Source organism: Sciurus vulgaris, assembly GCF_902686455.1.
Source record: "Sciurus vulgaris genome assembly, chromosome: 16".
NCBI lineage: Eukaryota > Metazoa > Chordata > Mammalia > Rodentia > Sciuridae > Sciurus > Sciurus vulgaris.
Window position 1 is genome coordinate 68,577,684 of NC_136477.1, and position 9,182 is coordinate 68,586,865.

The following is a 9,182-nucleotide window of genomic DNA, read 5'->3' on the forward strand; positions in this document are numbered from 1 at the left end:
AATTTTATTCTTCTTTATGGCTGAATAATATTCCATTGTGTACATATGACACAGATTCTTTATCCATGCAACTATTGAAGGGCATCTAGGTTGGTTCCACAATCTAGATATTGTGAATTGAGCTACTATAAACACTGATGTGTCTGCATCACTGTAGTATGCTGATTATATGTTCTTTGGGTATAGGCCAAGGAGTAGGATAGCTGGGTCAAATGGTAGTTCTATTCCAAGTTATCTAAGGAATCTCTATACTGCTTTCCAGAGGGGCTGCACCAATTTGCAACCCCATCAGCAATGTATGAGTATACTTTTTTCCCCACATCCTTACCAACACCTATTTTTGCTTGTATTCTTGATAATAGACATTCTAATTAGGGTGAGTTGAAATCTTAGGGTGGTTTTGATTCACATTTCTCATATTACTAGAGATGTTGAACATTTTTTCATGTATCTGTTGATTATAGATCTGTGAATTATCTGCTCATTTATTTAGCCCATTTATTGATTGGGTTATTTGTATTCTTGGTGTAAAGTTTTTTGAGTTACTTATAAATTCTGGAGATTAGTGAAGTGTGTGTGGCACAGATTTTCTCCCACTCTGTAAGCTCTCTGTTCACATTGTTGATTGTTTTCCTTGCAGAGAAAAGGCTTTTTAGTTTGAATCTATTCCATTTATTGACTCCTACTTTTATTTCTTGTGCTTTGGGAGTCTTGTTAAGGAAGTCTGATCCTTAGTCAACATGATGAAGATTTGGACCTACTTTTTCTTCTATTTGGTGCAAAGTCTCTGGTCTAGTTCCTGGGACCTTGATCCATTTTGAGTTGAATCTTGTGCAGAGTGAGAGGTAGGGGTTTAGTTTCATTTTGTTGCACATGGATTTCCAGTTGGGCTATTGTTTTTTAAAATTTGTTTTGTTTGTCTAGGTTTGAGATTGGAAAGTCATTTCACTTTGCATAATTTTTACATACTATTTTATTTAAGATAATAGAGAAAGAAAAGTTGTGGGAAAAGAAATCTTAGTGGAGTTTATTTGCAGATGGCTGATGTTGTCTAACTAGTGAGCACTGGGTATCAGCTGTGTCATGTTGGCAGTGCTCCACTCCTGCCCCCACCAGGAAGAGGTATCAGTGTACTGGAGCTGCAGTAGGTCAGTACAGAAACTGAAGGTTTTGGGAAACCTGTGGAGTAATTTCATAGTAATTTCTCTCTATATTATGTCATAATAATTAAACATATGAGCTCGTATTTTCTATTCCATTTTTAAATTTTCTAGTAGCTTTTGAATGACATGTTGTATAAATGTGATATCTGTGTTGAGTTGGAAATGTAAAAAGACTGACCATTCACCACACTAGAAGCAGTAGGCTTTTTTAAAATTGTTGATGGACATTTATTTTACTTATTTATATGTGGTGCTGAGAATTGAACCCAGTGCCATACAAATGCTAGGTAAGTGCTCTGCCCAGCTTAGCAGAAGGTTTTGAGTTAATCTTATTAGTGGTTCTTGAGAGCATTTTTTTTCTCTTGTGTGCCTCTCCCAGATTCATCAAGTCAGTTATGAGAAATGTCATCAACTGCATAATTGTTGATTTTCAAAAGGTGCTAAGAAACATTTCTTGGAATATAAATTATAATTTGCACCTTGATTTACCTAGTTATATATACTATGAGCACTTTTTTTTAAGGTTGAGGGCTTCTGATTTTGTCTACTTTTAGTATGGGTGTATAACATGTAATAAGTTTGTGGTGTTGCTTTTGAAATATTACTTTGTGGTTTCTTTTTCTTGTCAGTGTTTGAAAACTTATTTACTTTTCTAGGTTTAGCTGTATATGAATTTGAGTCATCTTGTTACAAAGAATACTTTCCTTTCCTTGTCACTCTTTTCAAACAAAGGAGTTTAAGTTGTATTTACTTTATTCTCTCCTGTGGCCTAGAAATTGCCTTGTCTAGGTAACCACTCTACCCTTAAATGGCAACCATATATTTGAGTACATTTTGCAGACTTTTTTAAAAAGCAAAGTTTTTTTTACTATAAAAGTAATAGAAACTTGGAAAACTGCAAATATGCAAAAAATAGTCTTGGTGGGGATTAGGAAGATGTTGGCCAAAAGATTCAAAATTTCAGTTAGGAATAAATTCAGTTCTGTTGTGTAATGTGATGAATATACTAATAACAATGTACCGTGTACTTGAAAATTGCTAAGAGAGTAATTTTTACTGCTCTCACCACACTGCCCAAAAATGTATGTGACATATATGTTACTGAGCTTGATTTATGCAGTCTAGGGATATAACTCAATGGTAAGAGTATATGTCTAGCTTTTATGAGGTCCACACCATCTCCAGAGAGGGGCCTTGATTTAGCCATTCCATATTGTATACATATTCCAAAACATCATATCCTACAACATAAATAATAAAATCTCATTTGCTAATTTTTTAAAATGACAGAAAAAAAAACACTAAAAATTGTGCACATTTACTTCCTGTTAGCTTTGACTTCCTATTTTTTTTTTTTTTTTTTTTTTGCTATAAATGGTTTTTGTGATGTTGGTTATCTTTCTCTTTCTCTTTTCTTTTTCTTTCCTTTCTTTCACATGGTTGGATCTTAGGGGTTGTTACCAAAGATTTAGGCCATAAGGGTCCTAACTTCAAGGAGTTTCAAAAAAATTAGATCTGGCCACTCACTCCAGAAGTCAAATGGGAAAAAGTAATGGAGAAAGAAAATTTAATCAGTAGAGATAAATCAGAAAAACAAGGGGGATCAAAGACCAGCTTGCCTTTGAGGATATTGATATGAGCTTTAAGTTCAAATAGAAGAAAAATTGGGGCACAAAACAGGAGATATGAATAATTAGATAGTCTTGGTCAAATTAGTCTGGTTGGTCATAATCTTAGAATTTGTTCTGTGAAGCTCAAGAAGTAATCAGCCTCATTGGGATTTGTCTTTATCTGGAACATTAAGAACAATGACTGGAGACTCTTTGGTACCATTCTGAGGGACTGAAACAGGATGGCACAGAAATTGGCAGTTAACAGGCTGTTCACATTACCTTAGTTCTCCTATTGATCTCCCCAGTCTTAGAGGAGATGGGATAGGTTAGGTAAGCTGAGGGCTAATTAAACTTGTATTACCAGTTTTTAAACACTCCTTAAGTGAATAGCATGCCTGTTTGCAGAGCTGATCCAAAGTTTAAGGTAATAAAGAGACAATGGAGGCAGAGATGCCAAGCTTTTTTTTCTTGCTTTTAGTTACCCATTGGGAAAAAGCAGCCTGTTAAGTTCTTGTTTCTTATGTACAGTGTGTATTTGGATTTATTTAAAATACATTTATTTAAAATACCAAAATGCTAGAAAATCTTTGGAGATGTAGCAAAGAAATGTTTTTGATTTCTTCTGTTTAAATTCTGTTTGGGAATATAGATAAGAAAAAGTAATAAATTTAAAGATGCCAAGGAATTGTAAAATATTTTTTATTCTGTTGCATGCATTGTGTCCTGTAGATCTAGAACTTATTTCTAAAACATATTCTTATTTATTAGTGTAACTAATATTTTTCATTGGCAGTTAACTTTCCTTGATTTGGGTAACATAATTTCTTCCCTTCTTGCCATTTTTAATATATTCTCTTTCTGTGATCTTTTTATTAAGGAATTTGAAACAAGAATAATCTAATAAAATTATACATATGATATTTCCAACAAAGCACCAATCTAATGCACACTCACCTGTTTCTAGTCATTACCATTTCTAGTCCATGTACATACAACATGTTTTCTCAGTATAAAGTTTTCATGTGGGGAAATTCACTTATAAGGAAACAGAGTAAGAAGATTTATTTTTAATAACTAAAGAATATATTCTATGTGTTTAAAGTTTTAAAAAAGCTAAGATGGAAACATATATGGGAACTATAGTTTTTAACTTCTCTGTGGCTCAGAATTGAAGCAGCTGAAGAACAGCTACGCAACCAGGCAAGTGACTGAGGGAGTTCACAATTAAACTTGAAGAGATCCAGAAAGTCTGGTCTTTGTTATAGAGGGCAAGAAAGGATAATCAGCACTCTGCCTGATGGCAGTGACAATACCAAGGCCTGGAAGGCAGGCATTGCGTGGTATTACACCAAGGAAAAGAGAGAAATATTTGGCAAAAAACAGCTGTAGAGCAGAAAGGCAGTCTGAACTTAACTCACAAGTGATCCACATTTCTCAACTTGTGAGCAGAGGCCTGTGGCAGACAGCCATCTTGTGGAGGTCGCAAATGAGTTCATTGCTGTGAAAACCCTAGAGTGCTTATCATGTGGTTCAGGGTGACCCTGGTTGAATGCTATTGAAATAGGCACAGAGAAGATTATACACAAAGAGATACAGAAGGGAGTGCAACCTGCTTTCCTTTTGAATCTGGTAGTGAAGACAACCAGTTGAAGAGGTTGGAAGATTGAATGGGAACAAGTGATTGCTTGAGAGAACTGGACCTTGGAAGGCCACAGTTGTGTGAGTGTACTGCACAGGATCTGATGTACCCCCCATCCGTACCACCTGAGATGTTTGATCACTCCACCCTATAAGTAGAAATCTTAGTAAGTTCCCAACATCCAGACACACAGCAGTGACAGACATCTGCCAGGCCCTAGTGGTATGTCTATCTGATCTGTCTAGAGTAGATTTCAGTCAAGATAATATCTCATGCAGAGCTTGGTGTCTGATGCTGAAACTTTCCACTTAGAACTCCAAAAATCAGCAGCACTCTGGGAGTGCCTTAATCTAATGTGTCAAGTGTAAACTCAAGAGGATGGTACTCTTCTCATTCCATGCTACTGAGTACTGGTGAGCAGGAGAGCTGAGAATCATTTAAGCCAATTTTAGACCCTTACTACTCCAGCTGAGGGCATGGCAAGTGACCCAAAAGGAGAAGGAATAACACCCAGCCATTCCTCTTTCCATTGGATGAATAGCTGAAGAAGCCATGGTAAGAAGTGTAAATTGGTATAGATAGTGAGTCTGCTTTTATCTACAGGTTTTATGGCCTTTATACTAACAACCTGAGCATATGTTAATTACCATATATACCTGCCTCTCCTCCTGACCCCTGGCCTCCATGCTCACTGACATCCTCTTCTGCTAAGTGGTCAGCTACAACTCTTTAATAGACAGGGATAAAGGTTTCCCCTCATGATACACCCCTAGATTGTGGGTCATGATATGCACAAAATGTTCCTTGCAGGATTGTTGTGAAAAGGAAAATGAAGAATGTGATAGAAAATCATTGGCTTTGTCTGTTTTTTCTGCATAGAATTTCAGGGACTCAGACCCACAGAGGATCTAGAGGGTACCTAAAAGGGGTTCCTCTGGTGCTGAAGAAATAGGTCATTTTGTAGAGCACTTGCCTAGGATGCTCAAGGACTGCAGTTCGAATCCCATGCGGCTCAAGGAAAAAGAAATAAAAAATTAAAATCTCTTCTGAATATGCCAACCCTCCCTGGTCTCGACTTTTTCTCCTCTTTTCATCAACTGAATTGGCACAGTTGAAAAAGTACCAGTTGGACATGCAAGCCTTTTCCAATCAGACTTTCAACATGTCTCTGTGGTAAAAGTTAGCAGTGCTTCCCCAGTCACTTGCGTTTCTTAAGAGGAGATGTTCTTGGAGATGAGTCAACTCTCAGGAACTGATAGGTTAGATTGTTCTCATGAGTATGCTTATGGGTGTACATCATCAGCAAGTTCTTGACGAAGACAATGCTCACCAGGCTGCAATGGCAGGAATCAACTACTCAGTTGTTAAGATCCAGTACATCTGTGCTATAGTGTTTTTGTTTTGGTCATACACAAAACCTTTATACATGTGCTTGCTTTGGCAGCATATATACTAAAATTGGAATGCTACAGATATTAGCATGGCTTTGTGCAAGGATGACACACAAATTCATGAAGCATTCCATATTTTTAATCAGTTAATAAAAAGATGAAAATGCATGCTTTTTATCTTCACTTTCCCAAAGCATTAAAATGAAGATATTTCTCAAAAGCAAATCCACCACCAAAAAATTATACAATTCTTGGATTTCATAAATAAAAGCCAGAGATATTACTTTAACCACTGAATCAAATTACTACTTATCCCAAATTATTAAGATCCATTATTTGTCTCTGTGTGTGTGTGTGTGTGTGTGTGTGTGTGTGTGTGTGTTGTGTTGCATGTGCTGGGGGCCACACCTCTGTCCTTGCACCTGTTAAGAAAGCATTCTACCAGTGAGCTCTACCCTCAACCCCAAGTCCTTTTTTAAGTAAGTAATTCAAAACCTGCTAACATAAACCATTTTTGCCAGCTACTTGGAGAACTAAAGAAAAACATACCAGTTATCAATTCTGCCTTTATAAGCATTCATATGAGAAAGATATTGAATTACCTGGTTTTCTCTAATGGTAACAATGTGAGAAAATTCCATTTAAAAAAAATTAACAATGGCTTTGGCATAGAAGAAAATGAAAAGAAAACTACCTCTCTGATATTTTAAATCCTTCCTAATTACAAAGATACTAACAACAAACACTCACTTGGTTCTTAAAAGAGGCCTAGGATAGAATAAACAAACATCGCTTTCAGTATCTTTTTTAAAACTTAAAATTTTTGTGCTCTGTAACTGAGTTGCTAAGGAGTACACATAGAGGCATTACAATTTCTTCTGTTTTCCAAAGTGTATATACTGAACTTTAAGATGAAGGGGAAAGTAAGAATGGTATTCATTATTGGCCTTAAACCAACTGGATTTCCTCTTAACCTATCTTCTGAATCTCCTCATGAAATGCACAGAAATAGGCAGCAAGTTTTGTCATAAGAGAACAAGGATAGCCGCATGTATTTGACAGGTCTTTTTGACCTCAGGCGTTCTGTAAATCATTTGATGAATACTTAGCCCTCAGAACAAAGAAATGGAACTACTTTGGACTCGAGATACTATTTATCCATTCATTAGGCTGTTATAGGAAGAGCCCCAATGTCCCCAAGAATCAAACTAGCAATGGGTGAGAGTTTGTCAATCTAACTTGGCCAATTGGGCAAAAAAGGCCCAGCACTGAGGAGAATTTCTAAGGGTCTGGGTGAGTGATAGTAGCCAGTGGCAGAAAAGGCTGTCCTTGTGAATTTCCCAAGCTTGTAGAGAAGTACATTAGTTTTGGTTAAAGCATGCTGCTTGGAGGGAAACAGAGGAAATATAAGAGGACCTCTGTTTTGTAAATATTGGGAACAGAGGAAATATATAAGGACCTCTGTTTTGTAAATATTTGGGGAAATAGAACATGTAGGTAAAGTGCTGGTTTTAACCCAGTGAGAATGTCTGATGGCCACCATGTGCAATTCTGGCAATGTAGTCATTTCCAAGTTGATGTTTTGATGCAGAGAACTGACTTTCCTTGTGTTTTTGCAGGAACAAAGGGGTCAGTATGGAGTTCAAAGGACAGAACTTTTGCCTGGTGACCAGGAAAACCTGGCCATTGAGACTCAGGGAGGCCCAGAAAAGCATGAAGTAACTGACTGAGTGCTGGTAAGTACCAAGAACTGGCAAGAATTTTGTTCTTAGGATTAGATACACAGAGACCTGGCAAAGTTACCCAGTATCTACCAGCCTGAAAGTACTTCCTCTATTGCCTCTCTTGGAACAGCCTGACCAAAAAGTCAGTGGTCCCATTCAAAGGGAACTAAAGGAAGTGTTGAAGTTGGATGTTTTAGAAACAACCAATGAATTAATGAGAACTCGATTTTTTTCCTAAAATTTCGAAGCAAAATTCTCATGGTAAACTAAATGACCCAAGCCTTATTTTGAGTAATGATTAATAAATATTTTATTTGACCTTTGATAATTAGATATTACTCAGAAAATATCACACCTATCAAGATTTCCCTCAAACTGGCTATCCAGTTTTTAGCTTCAACAGTATTTCAAAAGTTGACCAAAAGGGCTGGTGCTGTAGCTCAGTGGTAGAGCACTTGCCTAGCATGTTGTCAGACACTGGGTTTTGATCCTCAGCACCACATAAAATAAGTAAATAAAAAAAGATATTGAGTCCATATAAAAAAATTAAATAAAAAAAAAAGTTGCCCATGACATTTCCTCAGAGTATGAATCCTCTCAATAGACAGTAAGTCTCCCAGTACAGGATCTGCACTACTTCTAGCAGTGTCTTTACTACAAACCCCTTGGTCATCTTAGGAAATTTCAATGTCATGGAAACTACTAGGGAAAATAAAAGACTACCAGAGGAATTAAAGATGCTTCTTTCCTCCACAGGTATCTCCCCTAAGTAAGAAACATGATGGATAAGAGGAGTGCCATGCATCTGATTCCCAAGGACAAGATCCTGATTTAGAAAAAATTACAGTGGTTGATGCTTTACATGAAATACCAGTGAAAAAAGGTAGATAATCAATCTCACAGCCACTCAAAAGAATGACTAGTGCTTTTGCTTAATAAACAGAACCAAGAATCAAAGCATCAAACACAACTATTAATAAAAATTCAGTAAAGTCAGGAATCCCCAAGGAAATTAAGTATGCCATTAAAATGTACAAAAAGAGTATTTGGATGGCTGACAAAGGCCAATATTATGACTTAGAGAATTTCAACTTATGTTTTATGTAGAGTCAAAACTCAAACCTGACTGTAATGGCTTCTGTTTCCCATAAGTTTTTCTACCTATGCAGCATTTTTGAATCAGAGCTGGACCACAAAAGAAAATTCCTTAGTCTTGCTGGACCTCATCTTGGTGTTTGTGAGATGTCCTCTTCCAGGTGTATAATAAGGTCCTCTTTTTTTTTTTTTTTTTTTTTTTTTCTGCAGTGCTGGGGATCGAACCCAAGGCTTTAGTGCCTGCAAGATAAGCCCTCTACCAACTGAGCTATCTCCCCAGCCCTTAATGTCCTCTTTTGTACATAGGCCAATACAGCAGAACTACCTTCAATATCTAACATTGTATAACTAAAATTCCTCATAGGACTTCAGCATTTCATTTATACTATTACCCATTTATCCTTATCCCTATGTTTTTGTTTTGCTTCTTTAAAGAGTTGGGGTCTTGCTATGTTTCCCAGGCTGTCCTTGAACACCAGGGTTCAAAAGAACCTTCTGCTGCAGCCTCCAAAGTAGCTGGGACTGAGTGCAAGTGCACATCACCATGCACTACCCTT

General features: G+C 36.8%; 1 long non-coding RNA gene across 1 annotated transcript in view; it reads left to right on the forward strand.

The window, feature by feature from the left end:
• LOC306646635 overlaps positions 1 to 8,823 on the forward strand; it is a 44,418-nt gene extending 35,595 nt beyond the window's left edge. Inside the window, exons 5-6 of the long non-coding RNA XR_013759907.1 lie at positions 7,434 to 7,542; positions 8,287 to 8,823. This is a non-coding gene — a long non-coding RNA (uncharacterized lncRNA). The remainder of the gene's footprint in view (positions 1 to 7,433; positions 7,543 to 8,286) is intronic.
• The last annotated feature ends 359 nt before the right edge of the window (positions 8,824 to 9,182 follow it).